The sequence below is a fragment of the Mus caroli genome, unplaced genomic scaffold (assembly GCF_978045245.1).
Source record: "Mus caroli unplaced genomic scaffold, Mus_caroli_1 scaffold_12, whole genome shotgun sequence".
Taxonomy (NCBI): Eukaryota; Metazoa; Chordata; class Mammalia; order Rodentia; family Muridae; genus Mus; species Mus caroli.
Window position 1 is genome coordinate 71,985,214 of NW_028227267.1, and position 16,003 is coordinate 72,001,216.

Sequence of the window (16,003 nt, forward strand, 5' to 3'; positions counted from 1 at the left end):
CCCTGCCTTGTGTTTTATATATGGCCTTATTTCAGGAGGGCAGGAATTGACTTGATGAATTAAGTTGTCTTGGGTCTGCTTTATTATTATAACTTTCTAGTTATTAAGCACCCATGCTTTCTCCATAGATCAGGAGAGTGCAGCCCTTGATCTTTCTGATGTTTGGTTTCGAGTACCTGTGTGTCCTAGGCTTTGTCGTATGTGTGGGACAATGGGATGATGAGAAAAAAGGTTTTGGTGTTGTCTGTGAAAGACTTAGCAGTGTGCCACTTGAATGTAGGTATGAGGGAGCGGCTATGTGGCTATCTGAAAGCAGACCATGCAAGCCGCAAGAGTGAACATCATCATCAACGTGTTGTGGGGTATTCACCAGAATTAAAACAAGAGAAAACCTTGGCTGGCCCATGACTACACTGGGTGTTTAGATCCTAGAGTAGAGTCTGTGAGCTTTTAACCACAAAAGCAATGATGGGGAGATCAGTGCCCCCCTTCATGGTTGTGATGGTTTGTATATTCTTGGGCCAGGGAGTGACACTATTAGGAGATGTGACCCTGCTGGAGTAGTGGATATGGGCTTTAATACCCTAGTCCTAGCTGCCTGGAAGTGAGTATTCTGCTAGCAGCCTTCAGATGAAGATGTAGAACTCTCAGCTCCTCCTGCACCATGCCTGCCTAAATACTGTCATTCCCACCTTGATGATAATGGACTGAACCTCTGAATTTGTAAGCCAGCCTCAATTATATGTCCTTATAAGAGTTGCCTTGGTCAGCCGGGCAGTGGTGGCGCACGCCTTTAATCCCAGCACTTGGGAGGCAGAGGCAGGTGGATTTCTGAGTTCGAGGCCAGCCTGGACTACAGAGTGAGTTCCAGGACTGCACAGAGAAACCCTGTCTCAAAAAAACCAAGGGAAAAAAAAAAAAAGTTGCCTTGGTCATGGTGTCTGTACACAGCAGTAAAGCCCTAACTAAGACACTAGTGTATAGGAAGCCTTGCCATTTTCACAAACTCTGGTATCCAGATAGAGACTTCCAGCTGTACCTAGGAACTCTTGAACCTGTCTTAGTCTTTGGAGTTAGGATCTGAAGGATGGCAGCAATCCTACTCTAAGATGAGCTAACTTTGCCTCTGGTAGCCAAGATTGGCATCCTTGCTGTGTTGGTTGCTTTTGTCAGCTTGTCAGTTGGATCTGTAAACAAGGATATAGGACATTTTCTTGGGAAGTGAGAGGCATAGCCCATTGTGAGGGGTGTCACCTGTGGGAAGGTGTCCTGGTGTGTATTAGAAAGCAAACTGAGAACCCATGGAAAGCAAGCAAGCCTGTGGGCAGCACTCCTCCATGGCATCTGCTTCAGTTCCTCACTCCAGGTTCCTGTGTTGAGTCACAACCCTAACCTCTCTCCATGTGTGATGTGGAGGTGGAAGCTAAATAAGCCCTTTCTCCCCGGGTTGTTTCATCACATTGTGTTGTTAGTCAGGGCTCTCTAGATTTATTCTAGAGAATGAATCTGTGTCTCGTGTATTTTATATTTTATAATATACTTATATAACATGATTATGTTCATTGATATAATTATAAAATACATAATGAGACAAATTATGTATCATGCTATAACACAAGGTTTCAAACAATGGAGAACAGCATTTAATGATCTTTCACATGCTGGGCCATGAGGACCTCTGGAAAGGATGTGGGATTGGGGGCGGGCCGTGTCAATATGTTTCAGTTAGAAAAACCATCGGCTGTGCGCCTAGAGGATTCTTTTTTAAGTAGCTTGCTCAGTGATGGCTCCTCAGCTCCCTTCTCCAGCTTGTGAGACTTCTCTGTATTTGTGTGCACACTGTGGTTCCCTGGGTGTCAGACAGCAGAGAGCGCAGCAGACCTCTCTGTGGAACTGTGGCCCTGAGATATTCAGTGACTCACTGGAGGGCACAGCCCAGAGACGACATAAAGCCACTACTGTTAGTCAGCAATTAAAATGCAGGGATTTGGGTTGGTTTTGTATGTGTGCTGCGATGAACCCAGGGCTTCATGTCAATCACCTCTCACTGAGCCACGCCCCCAGCCCTGAGTCCAATATTTTTAATTATAACATTGAGTCCTGAGTTTCTGTCGTTTCTTGTTTATTTTTTTTTCTTTTTGTTTTTTGGTTTTTTGGGGACACAGTTTCTCTGTATAGCCTGCCTGTCCTCGGAATCACTGTTGATCAGGGCTCAAACTCAGCGATCCACCTGTCTCTGCCTCCTGAGTGCTGGGTTAAAAGTATGTGCTTCCCAGCTTCTGAGTTTGTCTTAGGGTTATCATTGCAGTGATGACACACCATGGCCAAAAACAAGTTGGAGAGGAAAGGGTCTATTTGGTTTATGCTTACACAGCCATCACTGAAGGATGTCAGGGCAGGAACTCAAACAGGGCAGCAACCTGCTGATGAGAGGCCATGGATGGGTGCTGCTTACTGGCTTGCTCCCCATGGCTTGCTCAGCTTGCTTCCTGATAGAGCCCAGGACCACCAGCCCAGAGACAGGCACCACCCACAGTGGGCTGGGCCCTCCCCATCAATCACTAATGAAGGACCTGTCCTCCAGGTTTACCTGCAGCCAGATCTTAAGGAGTCAGGTCATTCTCTTTTGAGGCTCCTTCCTCTGTGTCCAGGTGACATGAAACTAGCCAGGACGGTTTCTAGTACTGATGACGACACCTGCGCTCTATATCAGAAAGCATGTCTGTGGCCTCAACTAGAGCACAGGGTCATAAAATCATTCTACCCAAAGGAATGATCATTTATCATTCCTGTTATCTTTATTTATGTCAATATTCACAAGTACAAAGTTATTTTTTGGACTTTGGAATTAATGATTTAGAGGGAAAAAAAATCACAAAAATAGCACAAAACACAAACCTTTCAAGCAGTCTCTCTGTGGGACAGCCCTTTTGTCCTTGGTGTAGTATCCTCTCTAGATACCTTTTCTGAACGGTTTGAGAGGAGGTTGGAATTATGATGCGACTTTATCATAAAATGTCAGGATGTATAGGTTGTTGGTTTTTTTTTAATTTTTTTTTATGTGTAGGTGTGTTTTGCCTGCATTTATGTATGTGCACCATGTGTGCTTGGTGCCAATGGAGGTCAGAAAGGGCATCTGGTCCCCTATGACTGGAGTTTCAGATAGTTATGACCTGCAATATGGGTACTATGAGCCAAACCCAGGTCCTCTTCCAGAGCAGCAAGTGCTGCTAGCCACGAAGTCATCTCTCCAGCCCCATAGTACGTTCTTCTGAAAAAGCAAAAGCAGTTTACTTTATGGTCACGGCATAACTATGAACACCAAGGAATCTGTCGTGGCTCCCACAGGCTCAGATGTTGAAGGTGTGGTCTCTAGCATATAGGACTTAGCGAGAAGAAGCAGTTACTGAGATACAAGCTTTTGAGGTTATCCCTGGTCCTGAGTCACTTCCTGAATGCCACTAAGTAACCTTTGCTCCATAACAGGCCTGGATTTAGGGTGTGTCTTAGTCAGGGTTTCTATTCCTGCACAAACATGACCACGAAGCAAGTTGGGGTGGAAAGGGTTTATTCAGCTTACACTTTTCACATTGCTGTTGATCACCAAAGGATGTCAGGACTGGAACTCAAGCAGGTCAGGAAGCAGGAGCTGATTAGCTAGGGCTGAAGAATCAGCTGGATCTAAATTTAGCTGGGTAGGATCTTGCTCCAAGGTCCCACTCCCCTAATCTGTTATCTCCTGGAACACAGGATTTTGCTCCAGTTTGCTTCCTGGTACCCCTTTAATATTCGAACCATATATTTTATATTTTCCTTTTTAAGCTTGCTATGCTTGTTCAAACTTCTCTTTATAAGACTTAACCAGAGAACAAAGACTCTGTTGGGCTTTTTTGAAACTCCCTTTGTCAATGCAATTAATCTGAGTCTCTTCACCTTCGCCTCAGGCAGACTTTTCAGACAAGGGCAAAAAGTAGCCACATTCTTCACCAAAATACCACAAAAACAGTCTTTATGGCACATACTGAAATTCTTCTGTCTCAAGAAAGAAAGAAAGAAAGAAAGAAAGAAAGAAAGAAAGAAAGAAGAAAGAAAGAAAAAGAAAAAAAGAAAAAGAAAACATATTCTTTTCCTTTGAAATCTCTTGGACCAGGTCGACACAGTTCAAGTTACTCCCAGCAACAAAGTCTTCCATATTCCTACTAGGATGACCCATTAAGCCCCATTTAAAGCATTCCACTACTTTCCAAATCCAAAGTCCCAAAGTCCACATTCTTTCAAATAAAAGCATGGTCAGGCCTATTACAGCAATACCCCACTCCTGATACCAACTTCTGTCTTAGGGTTTTACTGCTGTGAACAGACACCATGACCAAGGCAAGTCTTTGTTTTTGTTTTGTTTTTTGTTTTTTTGAGACAGGGTTTCTCTGTATAGCCCTGCTGGCTGTCCTGGAACTCACTTTGTAGACCAGGCTGGCCTCGAACTCAGAAATCCACCTGCCTCTGTCTCCCAAGTGCTGGGATTAAAGGCATGCGCCACCACTGTCCCACGACCAAGGCAAGTCTTATAAAAACATTTAATTGCCGGGGCCTAGCAAACACAGAAGTGGATGCTCACAGTCAGCTATTGGATGGATCACAGGGCCCCCAATGGAGGAGCTAGAGAAGGTACCCAAGGAGCTAAAGGGAACTGCAACCCTATAGGTGGAACAACATTATGAACTAACCAGTACTCCAGAGCTCTTGACTCTAGCTGCATATGTATCGAAAGATGGCCTAGTCGGCCATCACTGGAAAGAGAGGCCCATTGGACTTGCAAACTTTATATGCCCCAGTACAGGGGAATGCCAGGGCCAAAATGTGGGAGTGGGTGGGTAGGGAAGTGGGGGGGGGTGTATTGGGGACTTTTTGGATAGCATTGGAAATGTAAATGAGGAAAATACCTAATAAAAAAAATTAATTCAAAAAAAAAAAAAAAAAAGAAGTGACATAGACACATGTCCCACAACCCATAAACTATCTGTAATGGATAACCACCAACAAATAAAAAATCCATTCTTTCCTATGGAGAATAGGTTTTTATTTTTAACATTAAAAACAAAAACAAACAAACAAAAAAAAAACATTTAATTGGGGCTGGCTTACAGGTTCAGAGGTTCAGTCCATTATCATCAAGGTGGGAGCATGGCAGCATCCAGGCAGGCATGGCGCAGGCAGAGCTGAGAGTTCTACATCTTCACCCAAAGGCTGCTAGTGGAAGACTGACTTCCCAGGCCACTAGGGTAAGGGTCTCACACCCACAGTGACACACCTCCAACCAGGTCACACCTCCAAATGGTGCCACTCCCTGGTCCAAGAATATACAAACCATCACAGGGTGGGTCTTCCAATCTCAGATGATCTAGATTTAGTTAAGGTCAGTCTTCCTACCTCAAAAGAGGCAGTCAAGGAAACCGTCACAGTGTACTCAGGGACTTGCATTTTAATGGATTCCAGATTCAGCCGAATTGACAAGGGAGATTGGAGATTAGCCACAGCTTGTCAACTTGACACATAATCGCACCTCAATTAATCATGCTTATTTTTTAAAAAAGATTTATATGTTATTATACATAAGCACACTGTAGCTGACTTCAGACGCACCACAAGAGGGCATCTGATCTCATTACAGATGATTCTGAGCCACCATGTGGTTGCTGGGATTTGAACTCAGGACCTCTGGAAGAGCCGTCAGTACTCTTAGCCACTGAGCCATCTTGCCAGCCCTGATACTTACTTTCTTAAAAAGTAAAACTGAAAAACTGAAGACAGTGACTGGGTCATAGTCCCCCTTAGCGTGACATAATCACCACATGTACAACCCCAATGCATTACATGTTTTAGAACATATAGGCATAGGCAATGTCCCTGGAGGAATTTTCAGTGTCTCATAGCTTAAATGTGATAACTACTGATAATGTCCCAACTGATGTTACATTACACAGGGAAGAGACAGAGTAAAAAAGACACAAATATTTGTGTGTGTGTGTGTGTGTGTGTGTGTGTGTACAAATATGGTGGGTTTTTTGCTTTGTTTTTCTTTTTCTTTTTCTCTTTTTCTTTTTTTTTTTTTTTTCTTTTTCTTTTCGAGACAGGGTTTCTCTGTATGGCTGTGGCTGTCCTGGAACTCACTTTGTAGACCAAGCTGGCCTTGAATTCAGAAATCCACCTGCCTCTGTCTCCTGAGTGCTGGGATTAAAGGCATGTGCCACCATGCCCAGCTGCTTTTTTTTTCAATATGAGGTTTCTCTGTGTAGGCTTGGATGTCTGGCTGTCCTAGAACTCACTTTATTGACCTGGGTGGCCTTGAACTCCGACATCTGCCTGCCTCTGCCTTCTGAGTGCTGGGATTAAAGACATGCACCACCACCTGGCATAAAAACACATTCTTAGCAAGATCAGATAGAAACATGTCTGTTCAGCCTTTCCTTAGGCCCACAGTACCAGAGACTGAACCAGGAACCAAAAGAAATCTTGTCCTACTGGGTGGTGGCAGTGCCTAACTTGTAATCCTAGGGAGGCAGAGGCAGGCGGATTTCTGAGTTCGAGGCCAGCCTGGTCTACAGAGTGAGTTCCAGGACAACCAGGGCTACACAGAGAAACCCTGTCTTGAAAATAATAACAACAAAATCGTTCCTCCTTTTAAATTGTTTTTCTCAAGTATTTGGTTACAGCAATGGGGGAAAAAACCAACTTGTCTAACATAACTCCCAAAGAAACCAGCAGGGACTTGCAGAATCATAGAATTCTATTTTCTGAACCTCCACTCAAAACAGCTATACCTGCAATTTTACTTTGCTTGAGTACATTAATTCAATAGTTTCCCCAAAGAACACCCAATCTGTCATTTAAATAAAATATCTAAACTAATGTTCAACCTAAGGTGAAAACCGGCCAGTGAAAGTGGGAAATCTCTGCTCATAAAATTAAAAAAAAAAAAAAAAAAAAAGAATCCTTTCCCTTACCTCCCCAAGATGAAAAAAATGTCAGTAGCTAGGGAGCAGGTTAGAAGCTAAGTCCATTCCAACCTTGGTGTGCTGCGTTCTGATCTTTCCCCCATCGTATCCCAGTGCCCCGTTCTTCCCGTGCCTCCCCCACCGGTGGCACACACTGAAGGCAGCTGGAAGTGATGGATTTGGTCAGGTGGGACTCGTGTTGGGTGACTGCCCTGCCGTAATGTGAGCACAATGGGAACGCCAACTGCCACTGTCTATTAAAAGTAAAGGTGACTAAGCTGCTGAAATTTGGTTAAACAGTGTGCAGTCTGCTCCCCTCTGCTCCACTGAAAGGGAGGAGGGTGAGTGTGGTAGCATTGGGAACTTTATGGAGGCGAGCTAGCTTTCTTCCCAGTCTGAGGCTCATTGCTGAGGCCCTGCTGGCAGAGATGAGCTCACCAGAGAAAAGCTGAGTCCATGCCCCCCTCCCACCCTCTCCTCCAGCTCCTCTTTTTTTTTTTTTTAATTATTATTCTTTAATTTTTTTTTTTTTTTTTTTACATTCCAGTTTTTATCGCCCTCCCGGTCTGCCCTCCGGCTGTTCCACATCCCTTGCCTCCTCCCCCAAACTCCCATCTCCAAGAGGATGTCCCCACCCCTCCACACCCATCCAATCAGACCTCCTCACTTCCTGGGGCTTCAAGTCTCTTGAGGGTTAGGTGCATCTTCTCTCACTGAGTCCAGACCTGACAGTCCTCTGCTGTATATATGTTGGGGGCCTCGTATCAGCTGGTATATGCTGCCTGGTTGGTGGCTTAGTATCAGAGCAATCTCGAGGGTTCCAGGTTAGTTGAGACTGCTGGTCTTCTTATAGGGTCACCCTCCTTCTCAGCTTCTTCCAGCCTTTCCCTAATTCAACCACAGGAGTCAGCAGCTTCTGTCCATTGGTTGGGTGTAAATATCTGCATCTGACTCTTCCAGCTGCTTGTTGGGCCTTTCGGAGGGCAGTCATGCTAGGCTCCAGTTGCCCTGCATGCAGAGGAACTCCTGGGATGCCTTCAGGCTATGGTGTCTTCAGAGGACTTCTCCTTTCTTTATACCATGGCTTCATTTTTTTTTTTTTTTTTTTTGGTTTTTTTTTTTTTTTTCGAGACAGGGTTTCTCTGTATAGCTCTGGCTGTCCTGGAACTCACTTTGTAGACCAGGCTGGCCTCGAACTCAGAAATCCGCCTGCCTCTGCCTCCCGAGTGCTGGGATTAAAGGCGTTTGCCACCACGCCCGGCTTATACCATGGCTTCATTTTAAGATTTTTAAAAAGATTTATTTATTTATTTATTTATTTATTTTATGTATATGAGTACACTGTAGCTGTACAGATGGTTGTGAGCCTTCATGTGGTTGTGGATTTGAATTTTAGAACTTCTTGCTCCAGTCAACCCTGCTCTCTCTTGCCCAGCCCAAAGATTTATTTATTTATTTATTTATTTATTTATTTATTTATTTATTTAAAAGATTTATCTATTTGTAAGTACAGTGTAGCTGTCTTCAGACACTCCAGAAGAGGGCATCAGATTTCATTATGGATGGTTGTGAGCCACCATGTGGTTGCTAGGATTTGAACTTGGGACCTTTGGAAGAGCAGTCGGTGCTCTTAACCACTGAGCCATCTCGCCAGCCCCAAAGATTTATTTATTATTATACATATATACACTGTAGCTGTCTTCAGACGCGCCAGAAGAGGGCATCATATCTCTTTACGGGTGGTTGTGAGCCACCATGTGGTTGCTGGGATTTGAACTCAGGACCTTCTCAATATTTATTATTTTATATGTGCTTCAGTGTTTTGCCTCCATGTGTGTTTGAAGGTACCAGCTCTCCTGGAATTGTAGCTACCGACAGTTGTGAGGCTGCCATGTGGGTGTTGGGAATTAAATCCAGGACCTCTACAAGTACAGCCAATGCTCATAACTTCTACCACTTCAGCTCCTAGCTTCAAGCTCTTAATCCTCTTGCCTCTGCCTCCCAAGTGCTGGGCTTACAGGTATGCCCAGTGCCACTGGAGACCAGAAGAGGGCATCAGATCTCCTAGGACTAGAGTTACAGACAGATGTTAGCCAGCATGTAGGTGCTAGGAATTAAATCCAGGTTCTCTGGAAAAGCAGCCAGTAACCACGGAGCTATATCTCCAGCCCACTGTGTATATATTTTAATATAAGATGCACAGGACATAGGAGCTTTTGTGAGATAATGAGGACCCAAAGGGACAAATTAAGAAGTAAATCTTTTCATACTTAGGTTTGGTGAGAAGTGGGTGAGCAGGCACACAGTATGAATGAAGAGTGTCTCAGTCAGGGTGACTATTGCTGTGATAAAGTCCATGACCAAAGCATCCCAAGTCACAATCCACTGACAGGAGGAACCTGGAGGCAGGAGCTGATGCAGAGGCCATGGAGGGGTGCTGCTTACTGGCTTCCTCCCCATGGCTTGCTCAGACTGCTTTCTTATAGAACCCAGGACCACCAGCCCAGGGAATGGAACCACCCGCAGTGAGCTGGGCCCTCCCCCATCCATCACTAATTAAGAAAATGACCCATTGGCTTGTCTGCCTACAGCCCAGTTTTCTGGAGGCACTTTCTCTATTGAGGTTCCCTCCCCTCAGAGAAGTTGAATAAAAAACTAGGCTGTAAAAACAGGCTTGATAGAATGATAATGAACCATGAGAAATTTGCAAAGCCAAATTTACTCAGAATTCATTCAGATTCTTCTCTGTCCTACTGATGAAGAGCTTCCCTTCTGTTCTGGGAAGCTGCAGGGAGTGTCCTGTCAAATAGAGGTCCTGTGATCTGGGTGAGGAGAAAATGAAGGTGGCCTTGCTGCCTCTCATTTTCCTAAATGCCAAAGTGGCATCTTCTAGGGTAATGAGACCTTGAACCCCATCATTAATATCCTAAGAGCATCGCGGGGGCCAGTGCTCTGAGACACGTGAACTGTACAAAACACCTGGCAAATATTGCTTGACTTCCCCCATCAAGTCTTGATAATTTTGTTGAATATTCATCCTTTCTAATCCCTTGGCCTCTTTCTGTCAGCAACTGTAAATGGGTCTGAGATTCTTACCATTTGCAAGCTAATGTGTTACTACAGTCTCACATACATATTTTGACAGGAGACACCAAACTTAAGTGTCAGAAATAGAGCATATCACTGGGGCAGAAATAGCAGCCGGAGCAGCAAACCGCAGCAGTTCCCACACCCTGTTTCCCAAGGGTGATGTGAAAGTCAAGTGCTCCTGCCTATGCAAGGGGGGGGGGGTGCTCTGCAGAAGATCCCCCCAAATCCGAAGACAGATTTATAGGGCAGTTGGCACCTCTGTTTCCTCTTCCCAACAAAGACATCACTCATCACTCAGGAATGAATGGGGACTTACCTCCAGTAGAGAGGGGAAGGCGACCGTGACATCCTTGGGGGAGGTTGTGTCCAAACTTCTTCAGAAAGATGCAGTAGCTTCCAGAACAATCAGTTACTCTAATACAGTGGTTCTCAATCTATGGGTGGCAACCCCTTTGGGGGTCTCCTATCAGATATGCTGCATATCAGTTATCTACATTATCATTCATAACCCTGGGAAAATTTCAGTTACAAAGTAGCAACAAAAATAATTTTATGGTGTGGGTGTGGGTGGGTGGATGCCCACCAATATATAAGGAATTGTATTAGAGCATCAAAGCATTAGGAATGTTGAGAACCACTGCTCAAAGATGTCCTTTGTTGGGGCTGGAGAGATGGCTCAGTGATTAAGAGCATTGGCTGCTCTTCCAGAGGTCCTGGGTTCAATGACCAAATTCCCAGCAACCACATGGCAGCTCACAGCCATCTGTAATGGGATCTGATGGCCTCTTCTGGTGTGTCTGAAGACAGCTACAGTGCACTCATAAGTCTTTAAAAAAATAAAAGTTCTTTGTTCAGAAAGCCCAAACCAGGCAGGAATATAAGAGATTTATAGATAATAGTCCCCAACACTGTAGGGCAGAGAGGAAGAAGGAGGGAGGAGGAGGAAGAGGAGGGAAGAAGAAGAGGAGGGAGGAGGAAGAGGAAAGACAAAGATTAAGAGACTAAAAGTAAAATTGCAGAGATAATGATACCTTTGCAACAGATGGGTATGGTGGGTGACTCAAGGTGGGTCCTGGAAACCCTCTGCAAGAGCACTGTCCACTGTTAACTGCAGAACCTTAGCCCCAGAAAGGGTTTCTAGTGCACAATTCCAGCTTATAGTTCATCATTTGAGGGAAGTCACAGGGGTGGGAACTCAGAACAGCTGATGACATTGAGTCCATATTCAAGAAGCAAAGAGCACTGAGTGCACACATACACACCTCCAGTTTGCTTTCTCCATCCTTATGCAGTTCAGGATCCCTAACTAGGGAATGGCACCACCTGCAGGAGGCAGGTCTTCCCACCTCAAAGTAATCAGAAGATTCCCTGGCAGAAATGCCCACAGGGTCTAGACAACCTGATCATTGAGACATCCCTCCTAGGTGATCCTAGACTGTGTCAAGTGTCATTTAAACCAGCCATCGCAGTGTGGCATGCCTGTTACCTGTGTGGAGGACTGAAACAGGAGAAACACTGATATGAGGCTAGTCTAAGTTACAACTAAACCGGAAAAAAAAAAACAAAAAACCCCTTCTTCTGGAGAGGCTACAGAGAGCATGCTCCCCAAATGTGAGGCACCGCACTGGGGTGGGAGAGCCCCCCCCCGCAGGAGGCGGAGCTATCACAAAAGCCAACAGCCTTCTGCCCCCTGTTCCTGGTGATCTACTCTACAGTTGTCACTGTGGATGGATTGAGGTGTATATGTATAGAAATACATGATTGATGTAGTATATAGTATATGCTATTATATATAAATATTCATAAGAGAGAAATTAAGTGTTCATCAACAGAGGATTATCTGAATAAATTATGATAGTCAAATATTTCATATGTTGAAATAAATATGACCATAGCATGAAGAACACCTTTTGTGTCAAATGAAATAGTAATCAAAATATGTCTTTTGTGAAAAAATATCAAGGAGCAAAGTAGTGCTTAAAAATGTGTTTAAAAAGCCAAACAGCTTCCTGGTACTACCTCACTCCCTATTCTGAGCATGCACTGTCTATAGAAAGACACACCAGGACAGATAATTCCAGGAATAACCTAGGAGCCCCAGACATCTGTCTATCATCAATCTATTCTACATATCTGTCTGTCTGTCTGTCTATCTATCTATCTATCTATCTATCTATCTATCTATCTGTCTGTCTGTCTGTCTATTTGTGTGTGTGTGTGTCCATTCGTGCCACTGCATGTCAAAGGACAACTTCCAGGAACTGGTTCTCTTCTTCCACCATGTGAGTCCTGCCTGGAGATCAAGCTCCAGCCATCAGACTTGGTAGCTGGCACCTTTACTCACTGAGCCAACTTGATGGCCCTCTTCTGCACTTTATATATGTATATATATATATTAATCATGTGACTGCATTAATTATTTCTTAATAAAACTTCATTTAAAAAATACTGAGTCCCTAGGGGAAAGAGGGATGTCTTAGTGGTTGAGACCACTACCTGCTCTTTCAGAAGATCAGGGTTTGATTCCTAGCACCCATGTGGTGACTCACAATTGTCTGTAATTCCAGTTCCAAGAGCTCAGACATCTTCTCTTGCCTCCAAAGGTACCAAGCACACAAGTAGTAAACAGACTTCTATGCAGGTAAAACACTCATATATATAAATAATAAAATAACTAAAAATAAACAAATGTGTGCTGGAGAGGTGACTCAGCAGTCAAGAGCCCTGACTGCTTTTCCAGAGGTCCTGAGTTCAATTCCCAGCAACCACATGGTGGCTCACAACCATCTGTAATGGGATCTGATGCCTTCTTCTGGTGTGCCTGAAGACAGAGACAGTGTACTCATATACATAAAGTAAATAAATAAATCTTTAAAAAAATAAACAAATGTAATACAATTCTGAGTCTTATTACCATATCTTCTACAGCCGCGCTTCTCAACCTTCCTAATGCTACAATCCTCTAATACAGTTCCTCATGTTGGATGACCCCCCAATCATAAATCTTTTTAAAATATTTACTTATTATTATACATAAGTACACTATAGCTGTCTTCAGACACACCAGAAGAGGGCGTCAGATCTCATTATAGGTAGTTGTGAGCCAGCATATGGTTGCTGGGATTTGAACTCACGACCTCTGGAAGAGCAGTCAGTGCTCTTACCCGCTGAGTCATCTCACCAGCCCCCCCCTCCCTTTTTTTTTTTTTTTTTCGAGACAGGGTTTCTCTGTGTAGCCCTGGTTGTCCTAGAACTCACTCTGTAGACCAGGGAGGCCTCGAACTCAGAAATCCGCCTGCCTCTGCCTCCCAAATGCTGGGATTAAAGGCGTGCGGCCACCACCACTCGGCATATGATCTATATATAATAATAAATAAATCTTTTTTTAAAAAAGCAGAGCCGGGCGTGGTGGCGCACGCCTTTAATCCCAGCACTCGGGAGGCAGAGGCAGGCGGATTTCTGAGTTCGAGGCCAGCCTGGTCTACAAAGTGAGTTCCAGGACAGCCCGGGCTATACAGAGAAACCCTGTCTCGAAAAACCAAAAAAAATAAAAAAATAAAAAATAAATAAAAAAGCAGAAAGAAGGAAGAAGGGAAGGAAGGAAGGAAGGAAGGAAGGAAGGAAGGAAGGAAGGAAGGGAATCCTGAGACTTGCTCTCTTTCCTTTTTTTATTTCTCTCTCTCTCTCTTTTTTTTTTTTTTTTGTTTTGTTTTGTTTTGTTTTTTTGTTTTTCGAGACAGGGTTTCTCTGTGTAGCCCTGGCTGTCCTGGAACTCACTTTGTAGACCAGGCTGGCCTCGAACTCAGAAATCCGCCTGCCTCTGCCTCCCAAGTGCTGGGATTAAAGGCGTGCGCCACCACGCCCGGCTCTATTTCTCTCTCTCTTTGCTTCCTATCACAAGACGACTGGTCTTTTCCTGCAGCGCTCGCTCACCTTGATGCATGGCTTTGTCAAAGCCAGAGCCATGAGGACACTTGAATCACGAGCCAAAGTAAATCTTTTCTCTTTGTAATTAATCATCTCAGGTGTTTCTCTACAGTGATTAATATAGAAGCAGCACACCTATAATCATGGGTTGAATCCTAGATATCTTCTGCAGACTCATGTGTTTGAACATCTGATCCCTGGTGATGGCATAGCTTTGGGAGACTGTGGGCGGGGCCAGGCTGATGGAGGTGGGTCACTGGGGGTTATACCCTGGACCTGCTTGTAATTTCTGTTTCCTTCTCAGCTTCCTGGCTGTCCTAGTTTCTTTTCCCCGCAGTTGTGATAAAATACTCAGACAAAAGCAGCCCGAGGGAGAAAGGCTTGCTCTGGCTCGTAGTTAAAGGTACAGCCCGTCTGGCAGAGAGGTTCAAGACAACAGAAGCTTGGAGCAGCTGCTTACATTACAGCAGATTGACCTCAATTCAATCAGGAAGCCGAGAACAACGAAATCCTGCTGATGCCTAGTGGACTTTCTCCAGCATACATTCCAGAATCTCAGCCAGGGGAATGGTACCACCCACAGTGGGCAGGTCTTCCAACTCGGTTAATGTAATCAAGACACCCCCTCCACTGGCATGCCCAGATATCTGCCTCCCAGGTGATTTTTGGTCCTGTCAAGCTAACAATTAACACCAACTGTCACATGGGCCTCACTAACCCATGAGGATCTTTACCACAGCTCTTCCCAGTCTGGAGCTGAGATCCTCTGAAACCAGAACCAAAAGGAAACTTGCCCTTCTGTTGTTTCTGTTGCTGAGCATGGTGGTGTACACCTTTAGTCCTAGCACCGTGGAAGCATCAGCATCTGGTCTACTAAATGAACTCCAAGTCATCCAGACCCTATCCAAAAAATAATTTTAAAAAAGCCTTGGAGAGACAGTGGTTAAGAGCACAGGGCGCTGTTTTTCCAGAGGATCCAGGTTCAATTCCCAGCCCCCACATGGCAGCTCATAACTGTCTATAACACTAATTTTGGGGATCTGGATCTGACATCTTCACAGAGAAATGCACACAGGCAAAAATTTAAAAAAATTTTTTTAAAAATCAGTGCACATATAAACACATAACTCTTTAAAAACAAATTTAAAACAGTCATTTTTATTCTATGCTTTGGTCACAGAAGTAACTATGACACAGAGAGTAATAGCACACACCTACTCAATCAGACTGTTTAGTAATTTTTGAAGAGACAAAGTCTGATAACACCTCCTAGGCTGGCCCTAACGCCAGGGCTCCAGCTGTTCCAACCTCAGCCTTTAGGGTAGCTGGGACCACCCATGTCAGTTATGACCCCTGGGTAGGAATGCTCAGTATTCTAAAAGCCCCTGAGGTCTGCTGCAGTGGGGATTAAAGACATCTCTGTACTGGCAGGAGACAGGACAGAAATAAATTGTTAAATAGCTGTATGGAAAGCAGCCAACACCCTAGGCTTCTGCTTCCTCCCTCCTGCTGCAAACAATGGGAACATTAGAGAAAGCAAAGTCTGGAGACCAGTGACCCCTGACTGACCCCACACAGGCTGAGCACAGCCTGTGACTCACATCCTCCTGACCAAGAAGCCTTGGATGCCTGTCACTTTAGGTGTGGCTTGACTGCATTTTACACATGTTGTGTTAAATGAAGCACTATGAATTATTCTATTTTTATTTTTTTTGGTGTTTTGAGACAAGGTCTTGTCATGAGGTCCATGGTAGCCTCAGATTCACTTTGTATCCAAGGGTAACCATGAATCATTTTGCTTCAGTCTCAAGGTCCCAGGACAGTGGCACCTGCCACACACCCCGCTTGAGGCAATACTATGTGTCTTCTGGTAGCCTGAGCATTGAGGCGATACTATGTATCTTCTGGTAGCCTGAGCATTGAGGCGATACTATGTATCTTCTGGTAGCCTGAGCATTGAGGCGATACTATGTATCTTCTGGTAGCCTGAGCAT